Source organism: Ovis canadensis, chromosome 8, assembly GCF_042477335.2.
Source record: "Ovis canadensis isolate MfBH-ARS-UI-01 breed Bighorn chromosome 8, ARS-UI_OviCan_v2, whole genome shotgun sequence".
In the NCBI taxonomy this organism is placed as follows: domain Eukaryota; kingdom Metazoa; phylum Chordata; class Mammalia; order Artiodactyla; family Bovidae; genus Ovis; species Ovis canadensis.
This window is the reverse complement of record NC_091252.1, coordinates 30,949,257-30,961,979: the sequence shown is the minus strand read 5'-3', so window position 1 is coordinate 30,961,979 and position 12,723 is coordinate 30,949,257. Positions and strand designations below refer to the sequence as shown.

The window sequence follows — 12,723 nt, the reverse complement described above, 5'->3', positions numbered from 1 at the left end:
ACTGCAAAATCAATTGTTAGACGTCACAGATAGATTTTAACGTTAAATACTTACAGCTGCTCTCTGCCGTGCTCCCAAAGAGTTATGATTTGAAAAATAATGTATTTACATAAAAGGAAAAAAAAAAGGAAAAAGCTGTTGCCTGGGTACATTTTTTTCTCTTCATTTGCTTAATTTTTCTCATATCTTCAACAGGCCCATATACCATCACCTCAGGCAGAGCCCACCATTCTTCAGCAAGTGCTCTTGCTGTCTGTTGGCCTAAAACTGCTTCTGGCTACCCAGTCTTGAGACAGCTGTGTTCAAGAGGGGATTCTGTTCTTCCACCATAAATATTTTACTGTGTGTGTGCGAGTGTGTGAGGGGGACACAGGAGAGTGTGATTAGATCCATCGGGAGCCAAGGTTAACTAGCTCACACACAAAGTGAGCAATCTGTTTTTTTCTGCTGCAAAAATGGCGGCTCCTGTGCACTACTTTTGAGATTTTGTTGAGCTATGCCTGGTATTCATTCAGTCACTAAATAATACTTGAGGATCTCACTCTATGCCAGGTTCTATATTAGACGCTGAGAACACAGCTGTAAGTATAGATACGTTATTCCTTTCCCTCATGAAGCTTTTAGTCCAGTTGGGAAAAAAGATAATACCTATGACAACAGAGTGTGGAGAAGGAGATTTTGAAAATAGTGACAAAGTCAGAGGCCAGCAAACGGCTAAGTAGCTTTGGGGAGCGGAGGAACACTGGCTCCCAACTCCTGATGGTTCAATCCTTGTTGGGGTACATGAATTTGCATAACTCCAGCATCTTTCAGTTTTTATTCCAGTCTCTGGATGTCACTATTGTTTATCATCACTCTTTCTCTACCCTTCCCCATTCAATTTTACCTGATTAGGGAGTTTGGGAGGAGGATATAGACACAGATACACATATAGTCCCATTCTGTCCACTTCCTTTCTTTTTGGGAGTGCCTGCCCATGGAAGTACATGTGTATACACACACACACACACACACACTCACACACACTCACACACACACACACACACACACACACACTTGTCTGCTCCTCCATACTGCTCTCTGGGAAGGTCTGTGAATTTCAGCCCAGTTGAGACCAGGTTGGTGAGTCTATCTAATTCTGTGGTACAGTATTAGAAACATATTGTTGCTCCACATTTAAGCCACATTCTTTCATATCAACTTAAAGACTAATAAAGGTGATATTTAACCCTAATGCAGCTTACTCTTTTGCATTATATCTCAAGTGGCTCAGAAATCTATACGAGTGGGAGAGAATTATATAAATTATAAATTATTGAGTTCATGTACTGATTATAACAAGTATCTTTTAAAGCATCTCTGCTTTAGAGAGGAGGTCCAAGAAACACAGAATTATTCTCATAACCTATTTGTAAATATGATTACTGTTATTTCCTACAGCAAAGTCATTTGAATAAAAGTAGTGCTGAAATGAAATTGTTGGGAGTTCAATTATTAATATAGAATTCCTCTGACCTTTACTACATATATAATTATTAACGATAAATTTAATTTGGGCTCTTATATAAATGAGTTTTCCTCATTCTATAATATTAAGCCACGGAAATTTATTTCGGCTTAAAAAATAATTATATAACATTTATACAGAAGAGTGTATGAGCTATAAATGTCCACTAACATGAATTAAGTTATTTAATTCTTTGAGTTATCACTGGACATCCACTGTTCAAAATGTAAATTCTGGTGAGGAAAAGAATATGACAGTTTTGCTTCCATATTTGTTGATTTGTTAATGAAATCGAGGAAGCTCTGACATCCACTAATATTCTGGTTCCCCTTTCTCTTCCTAGCCATGCAGCAATGCAAACACCTCCCAACATGTGCACTACCTCTTATGGACTGTGTGGGGGCTCTTACCTCATCCTCATCTGCCCTCATGCATGTGTAAGTATATGAAGGTCCATAGAGAGAAGCTGTCAATCTGATGATACTCTTAAATTTCTTTAGGGACTTAGGAGGATTGGAGGGAAAAAAGGGAAATTTTAATCACCTTTATTATTTTTTTTTCATTTTAAATGATTTGAGTTAAATTTCAAAGATGAATCCTCCAGCTCACTTACGGAGAGCTGCAGCTTTGCTTGATTAACTCTAATCTAAATACAATCAACCCTTCATCTAAACCATACGCACGCACATTTTCCCCACATAAATTTGCAAGTACTAAATGTTCCTTTAACCACTTAGTGAATGCTTAGTAAGGCCTTTCCAGGGACTTAGAAATGCAAAAAACGAACCCGAAACAGAATTAGGACAGAGTGATCAACTCTAGAGTAAATTTCAGAAGTAAATTTGGGAGCACAAAAATGTGTCCCTGCTTGCTCCCTCAGTCGTGTCCAACTCTCTGTGACCCCCATGAACTGTAGCCCTCCAGGCTCCTCTGTCTGTGGGATTTTCCAGGCAAGAATACTGGAGTAGGTTGCCATTCCCTTCTCCAGAGGATCTTCCCGACCCAGGATCAAGCCCACGTCTCCTGAGAAAATGCTGAAGAGCCAATAGAAAAGACTTCACAATTAACAGAGTATGGGAAACATTCTGGAAGGAGAAGAGTTTATTTACAGAGGATCTGGGAGTTCGAGGGGCACAAAGGAACAGGTAAAGGTGAAATTCAGAGGTGAGGAGATAGGAACAGGGACAGACAGTTAGGTGGAAATGAGGGTAGGGTGAAGGATGGAGGACCCTAAGGCTTGCATTTTGGATGACTAGGCTGTGTGACATGAAGAGAATTAACTGGTTCCAAGTTTTCAAAATGAATTACAAGTAAATGCTACTTTGAACATATCTGAACTTCAATAATTTTAAAAATATTTTTGGGAATGCTATTAGGGTCAATTCTGCTCTCTACCCGGCTTCCCAGGTGGCACTAGTGACGAAGAACCCGCCAATGCAGGAGATAGAAGAAATGCAGGTTCGATCCCTAGGTAGGGAAGGTTCCCTGGAGGACGGCATGGCAACTCATTCCAGTATTCTTGCCTGGAGAATCCCATGGACAGAGGAGCCTGGGGGGCTACAGTGCACGGGGTTGCAAAGAGTTGGACAAAACTGAAGCAACTCCGCACGCTCGCACTGCTCGTTACCAATTAGAAGGGAGAAATGTTGGGGGGAGAGAATGACAGGAAAGAGTTTGTACATCAGAAAGTCAGAAAATGCATTTCACTAATAGCTGGGTATTGGAAAAGACCCTGATGCTGGGAAAGATTGAAGGCAGCAGGAGAAGGGGGCAACAGGATGAGACGGTTGGATGGCATCACTGACTGGATGGACTTGAACTTGAGCAAGCTCTGGGAGTTGATGTTGGACAGGGAAGGCTGGCGTGCTGCAGTCCATGGGGTTGCAGAGTTAGACACCACTGAGCGACTGAACTGAACTGAATACCTGGGTGGTGATCGTTAGAGCTACTCTTTTATAATATGTGAATATGATTTTACATTGTTTTCAAATTTTGGTTCTGTGCTCTTTTTTTTCTAAGTAATACGGAAACTATTACACTTTAGGAATCATACTTTGTAATTTCTTTATTTACTCCCCCATATATCACTATATAGTATGGAATGTTACATGTTTTGTTATAGCTATCAGTTATAGCTATCACTTTTGGGGAGAAACTTTTAAAATCATCCTTCGTTATAACCTTATATTTAGCTACTTAATGCATGTTTGTTGGAGCTACAAAAACAGAAGTAACTTGGACAGTGGAGGCTCAAGCGTTGCTATGGTCTATGAACCCATGGAAGGCCAGAGAACACACATCATTTCCTGGCATGGAAACCAAACAAGTCTACATGAAGATTCGCTGCTGTTGCCCTGGGCTGCAAATATCCAACACAAATGCTTACATCTCCTCTCTACCCCAAAGAGAGCATTCTCTGTGAAATAACAGAATATGCCAAGAACTGTCAAAGCCAACAGCCATAGATGTTAATAAGTTTTCTTGATTTTTTTCACCTGCAAATCTAGCTTCAGTAGGCTTTAGAATAGCAGTGGAGTGTAGGTTTTCTTTTCTAGGTGACACTGTCAGGCTTAATGTGTGTCTTGTTGATGTGGAAAAGGAAAAAAAAAAACCCAGACACTAAGTATTTTCTGTTATTTGCACATTTGCCTCTATATGTTTTACTTTGTGTGAAAACTGTGATCTCCAGATCCCAGAAAGGATATTTTTAATGAACAGAGAAGCAAGCAATATGGTGCTGAGTGACGATTACTTAGCAATGATGTTCAGTTTTTAAAATGATTTTTAAACACAATTTTAAAATAGTTGTAGATTTACAGAAAAATTACACGGATAGTACTGAGTTCTCATATAATTTTTTCCCAGTTCTCTCCGCCATTAACATCTCACATACCAACATCTGAACCAATGTTGGTATATTATTATTATCAAAAGTACATGCTTTGTTCAGAATTCCTTAATTTTCCCTAATGTCCTTTTTTATTCCAGGATCTCATTCAGGATATTGCATCGCATTTAATCACCCTTTCTCCTTAGGCTACTTTTGCAGATTGGACATTTGTACCAAGTAATAGGAACTAAGATGAATGAGCCCTTAGTGGGTGGATTTACATTAACTGGGCTAGACGGTGGGCTGTGTTCATGTTTTCTGTTGCTACAGGTGTCAGAGCCTTAATATTTCTTTAGTGCCCTTATTCTTTTCTCCCTTCCTGACTTGAGGCTTCCCTAAGTCCTCGCCCTCAGAGATAGTCTGTGTCCCACAGCTCTTTCAGCTGCAATCAATCCACTGATACTAAACTGGAGCTCTGTGGGTGTTGTGATAAATCCTGGAAGTGAAATAGCATTCTATAATCTTATGATTAAATCTCAGTCTTTCAGTGCGCTGTGACTTTCCCAAATATTTCTCAATGGTGAAATTCTCCCATTCCAATCCTGCTTCCAACTCCCTTCTCTCACTGCGATATTGCCAATTTATTTCCCTGAAGCTCTGATCTCTAGAGTGTGCTTTTCCCTCTTTCGTTGAGTCCTTTCCACAAATACTTGTTTGGCATCTACTGTGTTCCAGGTACTGCTTTGTCACTAGGGAAATGATTTAGTATTGAGAAAAAAGTTGATGTTGCAGGAGAAATTAAGGATAATATCTGGAATGATGTCCTCGATTAAGACGTAAGAGGATGTGACTTAATTTACAAGTGGAGAGATTGACTTTAGACAGGAGCTTGCTCACTGGACGCTAGGAGCTTGTAACAGGAAGGAAGACAGTAATTTGGCCCAGAGGCAAGTAGTTTGGTTGATTTGGCCTCATAAGGGACTGAAGTCAGGAAAGTCATCGGAAACAGATAATTCTTTCTCTTTTTCTGATTCTTGGGCATCGTGGTTTCTTGTAACTCTCCCTGTTTGCTTCATTCTCCATTCTCTTTGAAGTCTGATATGCAGTCCTTAAGCAGGGCTATGACAGGAAATGGCTCCACTGTAATTCTTTCAGGTCATCAACCTAAGAGCTTAAAGCTGCTGTTCAGTTTCAATTATAAACTTCTGGAAGAGAGAACACACCATTTTCCCATCTGAGGTTAGCGGTTTACCATGGTTTCAGTTATTTACAGTTGGTATTTTGCCCCACTGCTCACTTTGCAGGCACTGTGAAGACCCTTTCTCTGAGAAGCACATATAAGCAGGTTCTAAAAGGGGATGTGGAGTTGGGGAGGAAATGATTCCAATTTCTAGCTCTGTGTGTGTGTGTGTGTATCTGTGTGTGCACAGGTGGGCAGGGTGTGCATGTAAAAAACATCCACAGTCAATCTGTATCTTTCATTTATCATCCTTAAAAATACCTATTGCTCTGCTCAAATGCATTAAGAATCTCATTTTGGAATTAAGAACCCAAGAAAAAGGAAATTGTATTTTAAATTATGGCTTGAATTATTAATGCATAGTTTAAATTAGCATAGTTTAAGTTATTGGTGTGCATTCTCTTACTACATTTAAATTCCTCACTTAAAATATTGTTGAATATCGTCAGGCAAATTCTACGCTGCAGGACTGAACCATGGCCCTGTAGGTGCTGAAGCAATTCTTCTTCTGCTTCTAGCTCTTTCACCATACCCCCCAGCCCCCCAGTTTTTAAAAAGCTAGCTGTTCACCCCATATGGAATCTGTTGTTATGCTTGATGACCACTTAAGACAAAAATGAATGCTTCTTTGTCCTAACACTTGGTAACACTGGCTGAATTGTTTAGATGGTTAGACACTCTTGGAATTATCCCCCCCAAATCCTGTCCACTTGGAAAAAAAGCTAAATTCCGTAAAAGTAAAATGCCACAGGAAAAAATTCTACTTTGGGTTTATGAATATTAATATTTCTTTAATTATAAAATATTGTGATTTCACTATCTATCCAGAAAGAAATGTTCGGTAAGTTTAGGAAACTGCTTTCATTTGGTAAGAGACTTAAATGGAAATAAAAGTGGAGAAATAGATATTTTTTCTGTCAGTGACGTTTTATTGGCCCAGGTGGCTTCCAACTGTCCCCTAGTATTGATCCACCCTGTTTTCCTTGGTGGTAGAGTCTACAGTTCTTATCTAGGCACAGGCAAAAGAAATAGACTGCATTTTCTGGTCCTCACCTCTTGTAGCTGGATGTGACTATTAATAAGTTCCTGTAAAAAAATAAAGTTCCTGTATTAAACTTCCAGAAAATTTCCTTAAAAGGAGCATTTGTCCCCTTCTTTATCTCTTCTTTTATCCCCACTGGCCAGAATTTGGATGTGATGGCCAAGCAGTAATACTGGGTCATGAAATCTGCTGTGTGCTAAGTTGCTTCAGTCATGTCCAACCCTTTGCAGCCCTATGGACTGTGGCCCACCAGGCTCCTCTGTCCATGGGATTCTCCAGGAAAGAATACTGGAGCAGACTGCTATGCCCTCCTCCAGGGGATCTTCCCAACCTGGGGATCAAACCCATGTCTCCTTTGTCTCCTGCATCTGCAGGTGGGTTCTTTACCACTGGAGCTACCTGGAAAGCCTGGGTTCATGAAATAGAAGCCACAAACTGAGGATGCAGAGCAGCAGAATCAAAGTAAGGGAGCATGGGTCCCTAACACTTCTGAGCTTTCTCACTTGCTCAGATCACTTTGTTCCTACATTAGTTCTCTGTCTCCACAGTAATGCTGAGTAAGAAATGTTCACAAAACCTCAGCAGCATGTGATAATACCTATCTCTCACGTGTATGTGGGATTCAGCTGGTCTGAGGCTGGGCCCCCTTCTGGGGGTCAGCAGAGGGTTGGCTGATCTAGGCTGGGTTCGAGTGGGGCAATTTTTGACTCAGCTCTGCTTGGTTTGCCTTTCATCCTCCACCAGAGCAGCTGGAGCACATCCTTATCAAGTCATGATGGAGGCACTCAAGAGACTGAAACATGAAAGGTCCCTGAAGGTGTAAGCTTGGACCTGGAACACCAGCACTTCTGCCTCATACTACTGGCCCAGATTCAAGGGAGTGGATTCTACCTCTTTAGTGAGAGAAATGACAAGTTACAAAACAAAGGGGGTGACCGTGGGAAGAATGGAGAATAGAGGCCACTTCTGCAATCTCTCACGTTTTAGACTTCTTTTATGTAAAAGAGCAAACTTCTGTCTTGTTGAAGCTTCTGTAAGTTAGCTTATTTTTTAAAAGATAGAATGCTTTATTGAGTATTTAAAATACTATTTTGAGATGAACAAAATTAGATAAAGATTAGATAAAAATTCTAAGCTGAAAGTCTGTCGGTGGTAGTTTCATTGTCATTGTAGGCAGCTGACCCTAATCTTCATTGATTTATTGAGTTCCCACTGGAATGTGAACTTCATGAGGGCAAAGATGTTTCTTTTTCAAATCACTGTTTATGTCCACAGAATGGAATAATGCTTGTTCCGAAGTAGACTGTCAATACTTTTTGATAGAATAGATAAATGATATGGCAATTAAGCTCAACATTTTAGGAAAGAACTCATCTGTAGAAAGAATGCAAGCATGAAAAGTGGTGACGGACAATTAAAAAAAAAACAGGATTATGAATAGCTACAGAACTCATGGCTCAGACAGAAAAGAATCTGCCTGTAATGCAGGAAACCAGGTTTGATCCCTGGGTCGGGAAGATCCCCTCGAGAAAGGAATGGCTGCCCACTCCAATATTCTTGCCTGGAGAATTCCATGGACAGAGGAGCTTGGTGGACTACACTGGGGGTAGCAAAGAGTTGGACATGACTGAGCAACTAACACTAGTTAACTAACTAGATTGCTATACAATAAATATTTTTTAAAATGTGGATGTATCTTAAAATAATTTCGTGACTGTAGCTGATAATATAATTGGGCTCACTCAGCTCCCATTCCAGTCACTTTTAACTTGACTTCTAGAAATGTAAAGACTGTAAAGCTAAAATCTACATTCTACACTCTCTAGCCACCAGTGTCCCCCAGGCTACCTAGGTTTCATCACGTTGGCTCGCCTACACTTGACTTGGAGAAAGCGGTGAGCACACGGGTTTGGGGAGGTGGCTGTGCACGGAGTGTCTCCTGAAGACTGATGGTTGAGGTGCCCAGTTTTCCTGGGTTGGACACGGCGAGGTTTCTGACTTGGGATCCCAGGATTAGACTGGAGGGGCAGTGCAGCTGTGTCTCCCCTTTAGTTCCAGGGCTGTCTCTCAGCTTTTCTCCCGTCTGCTCTCTTCCTGGCTGTATGATATTTAAACCCAACACGTGGACACTCCAAGGTATTCTGTAGACTACATAATATTTTCTAAAAGAGCTTTCTTTTCACAAACCAAAAAAGAGGAGATTCAGTTGTCTGTATTTATTTTCAGAAATAACAGGAGATTTGATCAATTTTATTAGCACCACATTTGCTACAGTGCCATTTTTATAGACCTTTAGTCAAAATGTTGTGGAAAGTTATTTTTGATTAAGGATAGAGGCTGAGCAACTTCATAAATAGGTATATTTTATAAACATATCTTTGATTTTTGTTTACTTTAAAAATATTTCTTAGTGGGAAAAAAAGTGATGTTACAAAATGGGCTATGATTAAAGAATCAAGAAGTAAAAGCTATTAATATTTCAAATATATTTTATGGTAATTCTTTTCTATACCCAGATAGCATGAAGGTCAAATTTTGTTTCTTTTTTCTATATGCCCTTTCCTATATTCTTGAACAGATTTTTATCCCACATAGAATACTGATAAACTTGAAAATCTGGAAATAATGCATTTACTTTTGGTGACCTTTTTGATAATGTGTCTATACAAGTAAAGTAAGCTGACTTTGTGAACACTTCTGTTTATTTTGAGAGAAAGAGATATAAATGACAATATGGAATTGTAAGAAAAATAAGTAGAATTTACACATGTGAGCTTGCACCTGGCTTTCTCAACCTCAGCAATGATGCATTTTGGGTTTGGTAACTCTTTGTTGTGGAAGGTGTCGTGTTCATTGTAGGATATTAGCAGTATCCTTGGCCTCTCCATACTAGATGCCAATGGCATAAGCCTTCCCAAGCTGTGATGATCAAAAATGTCCCCAGGTGTTGCCAAATGTGCCCTGGGGGACAACATCACCACCCACCTCCAATAAGAGACACTGTGTTACCCAAATATATAAAACATGGAAGCAACTTCTAGTGAAGTGCTTAACGATATTCTTTCAAGATCTTGAAAAAGGGCTTCCCTGATAGTTCAGTTGGTAAAGAATCCACCTGCAATGCAGGAGACCCTGGTATTCCTGGGTCGGGAAGGTCTGCTGGAGAAGGGATAGCCTACTCACTCCAGTATTCTTGGGCTTCCTTTGTGATTCAGTTGGTTAAGAATCCACCTGCAATGCAGGAGACCTGAGTTTGATCCCTGGATTGGGAAGACCCTCTGGAGAAAGAAAAGGATACTCACTCCAGTATTCTGGCCTAGAGAATTCCATGGACCCTATAGTCCATGGGGTCACAAAGAGTTGGACATGACTGAGTGACTTTCACTTTCAAGATCTTGAAAAGCATCTTAATACACAAAATATGCACCATAGAAACACCTTAGTATAATATCAAGGGCTTGTAATGATACAGATGCATCTTTTTCACTCTATTGCACTCATTATGTAAATTTTTTTTTCATATCAGATCCAAATGAGCAAGTCATCAACTTAATAAAGACAAAAAAAGCCAGGCACAAATACAATGAAAAAACAAAACGAAACAAAACTGGAAGCACCTAGCAATTACCTGCGATTCATTTTTGAACCTATGGTGTTTTTATTTTAATTCCTAAGGATATTTTAAACAGTTGGAATCTAGCCCTCGGGGTGAAATGAAAAATTATTTCCTTCTTTTCCCAGCAGCTGAAAAGAAAAATGACTGTTTACCTGAGTTCCATTCTCAAACCAAGTTGGGTGGCCTTTGGGCTGTATTGTCACTATTGTTTGTTTATATGTTCTGTGATCTTTGAAAGTGCTTCAGGGTTGCAGGAGCGGTTTCCAGACCCCAGAAATAATAATTAAGCTTGAAACACTCAGTAAAAACAAAAACTTTTTCTGACCCAACAAGCATTTGTTTGAAGCACAACATCAAAAATTTTATGTTGGAATGAAAGTTTCAATATTTAGGACCCAGAGAGGCTTTTAAAGTATTATTCCAGAGTGACAAAGTAAAGATGTGATTACAAACATAGACATTTGGCTTATTTAGGTAATTAAATAAACTACCTGACTTTTAAAAATAGCTGGAAATTCAAGAGATCCAAATTTTTGTCCCACTACTGAAGCAACTTAAGCCAATGATTTTGAGAAGAGAGAGAGGAAACAAATTTAAAAAATAATAACTCTCTGGTTCCACATATTTTTGTAGGTATCTTACTTATATTATTTCTTGTCACCTAAAACTCCTCTCTGTCTGAGTCCTTCACCCTCAGATTGGCTTGTTGGATCTGGCCAGTGAATCTTAAGTGAGATCCGTGCATGAGACTCAGAGAGCAGGTCCTGAGAATTCTATAATAAGGCACATGCATGCATATATGCTAAGTCACTTCCGTTGTGTCTGACTCTTTGTGACCCCATGGACTGTAGCCTGCCAGTCTCCTCTGTCCGTGGGATTTTCCAGGCCAGGATACTGGAGTGGGTTGCCATTTCCTCCTCCAGGGGATCTTCCTGGCCCAGGAATGGAACCTGTGTCTCTTATGCCTCCTGCATTGGCAGATGGGTTTTTTACCAGTGAGCTACCAGGGAAGCCCCAGTATTTAAATACAGATGCATATGTGTGTGTGTGTGTGTGTGTGTTGCTGAGAAGTAAGGTAGGGTGATGAATAAAATATGAAGCATGAAATATTTTATTTTAGAATAAAATTGTGTGGAGAAAGTGGGATTAAAATACAAGTTTCCCTGGTGGTCTAGTGGATAAGACTCCTCACTCTCAATGAAGTGGGCCCAGGTTCGATCCCTGGTCAGGGAACTAAATTCCATATGCTGCAGCTAAATATCTTGTGTGCTGCAACAGAGACTGGGGACAGCTAAATAAATAAATATTTTTAAAAATACAAGTTTAAGAGAAAAGGGGATTATGCACAATTTCCAGCTGTCAAAGAAGAGCTTGTTCAGGTATGTGTCAATTTCGTCATATATTGAAATTCTGGTTCAAACACAAACGTGTTTGTAATATATTAACCTGTGGGTATTTTAACATTAGTTTCTGTTTTTATTGCTATTCACTTCCTTTTTCTTTGGGTTTAATTTGGTGTTGTTTTTCTGCCTTCTTGGGAAAACATTTTAGTCATTGTTTGTTTGTTTGTTTTCTTCTAACTTTCACTTTGTATCTAACAAATTTCCTCAAAACTCTAGTTGATTTCCACAAATATCCATACATTTTGATATGTAATATTTTGTTATCTTTCAAAGATTTTATGTCCAATATGTTGGTTTGAACATGGATTTTTCAGAAATGCACTGTTTAATGCATTTCCAACATTTGGGAGATTTTTTGTTGTTATTGTGATCAATTTCCACTTTAATTATAGTATCAAGCAAACATTCTGAATGGTTTCCATGATTTGACAAGTTTTCTAACCTCATACATTGTCAGTATTGGCAAATGTTCCAGGTGCATGTGAGAAAGACGTGGAATGTACAGTTTGAGCTGACAAACTTGTCCTTTCCCAGCTCCCTCCCAATGTCCCTTCACAGGCTTTGACTTCATCCAGCTGCTTCGTGGCTACGCCAGTCCTGACATCTGCTTCCTAGAGGAGGATATGGACTAACACAACCTGCTCACTCTCTACTGCCTTCTGTGCAATTGTTGCAATGTATTTATTCGCACATTGTTTTTAAAAAATTGAAGTATGGTTGATTTATAATATTGTTTGCACCTATGTTTTAAATCCTATAAGGCATTATTGTTTTTTATAGTCAGTATCTATTTGTATTCATTTATGCAGAAATTTACTTTTTAAAGAATTGGTCTTTATTTCTTCTCGCATTTTCATGGCCCCGCATTTTCATTTCCCTAGGACTGGAATCGTATTTTATTATGGCTTAAGAACCCCTTCAGCTTTTCCTTTAGTGCAGGTCTCTTGCTGATAAATTTTTTACTTTATCATTCATTTGAAAATATTTTTATTTGGGCTTCATTAAAAAAAATCTTTGCTAGCTATATAATGTTAGGTCTCTGCCAGCATCCCTGAAACTGTGGAAGACTAACTTGCTAGCCTGCA

General features: G+C 39.3%; 1 non-coding gene across 1 annotated transcript; it reads left to right on the top strand.

Annotated features, from left to right (window-relative positions):
- The first annotated feature begins 11,395 nt into the window (after positions 1 to 11,395).
- Positions 11,396 to 11,468, top strand: TRNAE-CUC (transfer RNA glutamic acid (anticodon CUC)). The gene has a single exon. It is a non-coding gene; the product is annotated as a tRNA-Glu (tRNA).
- The last annotated feature ends 1,255 nt before the right edge of the window (positions 11,469 to 12,723 follow it).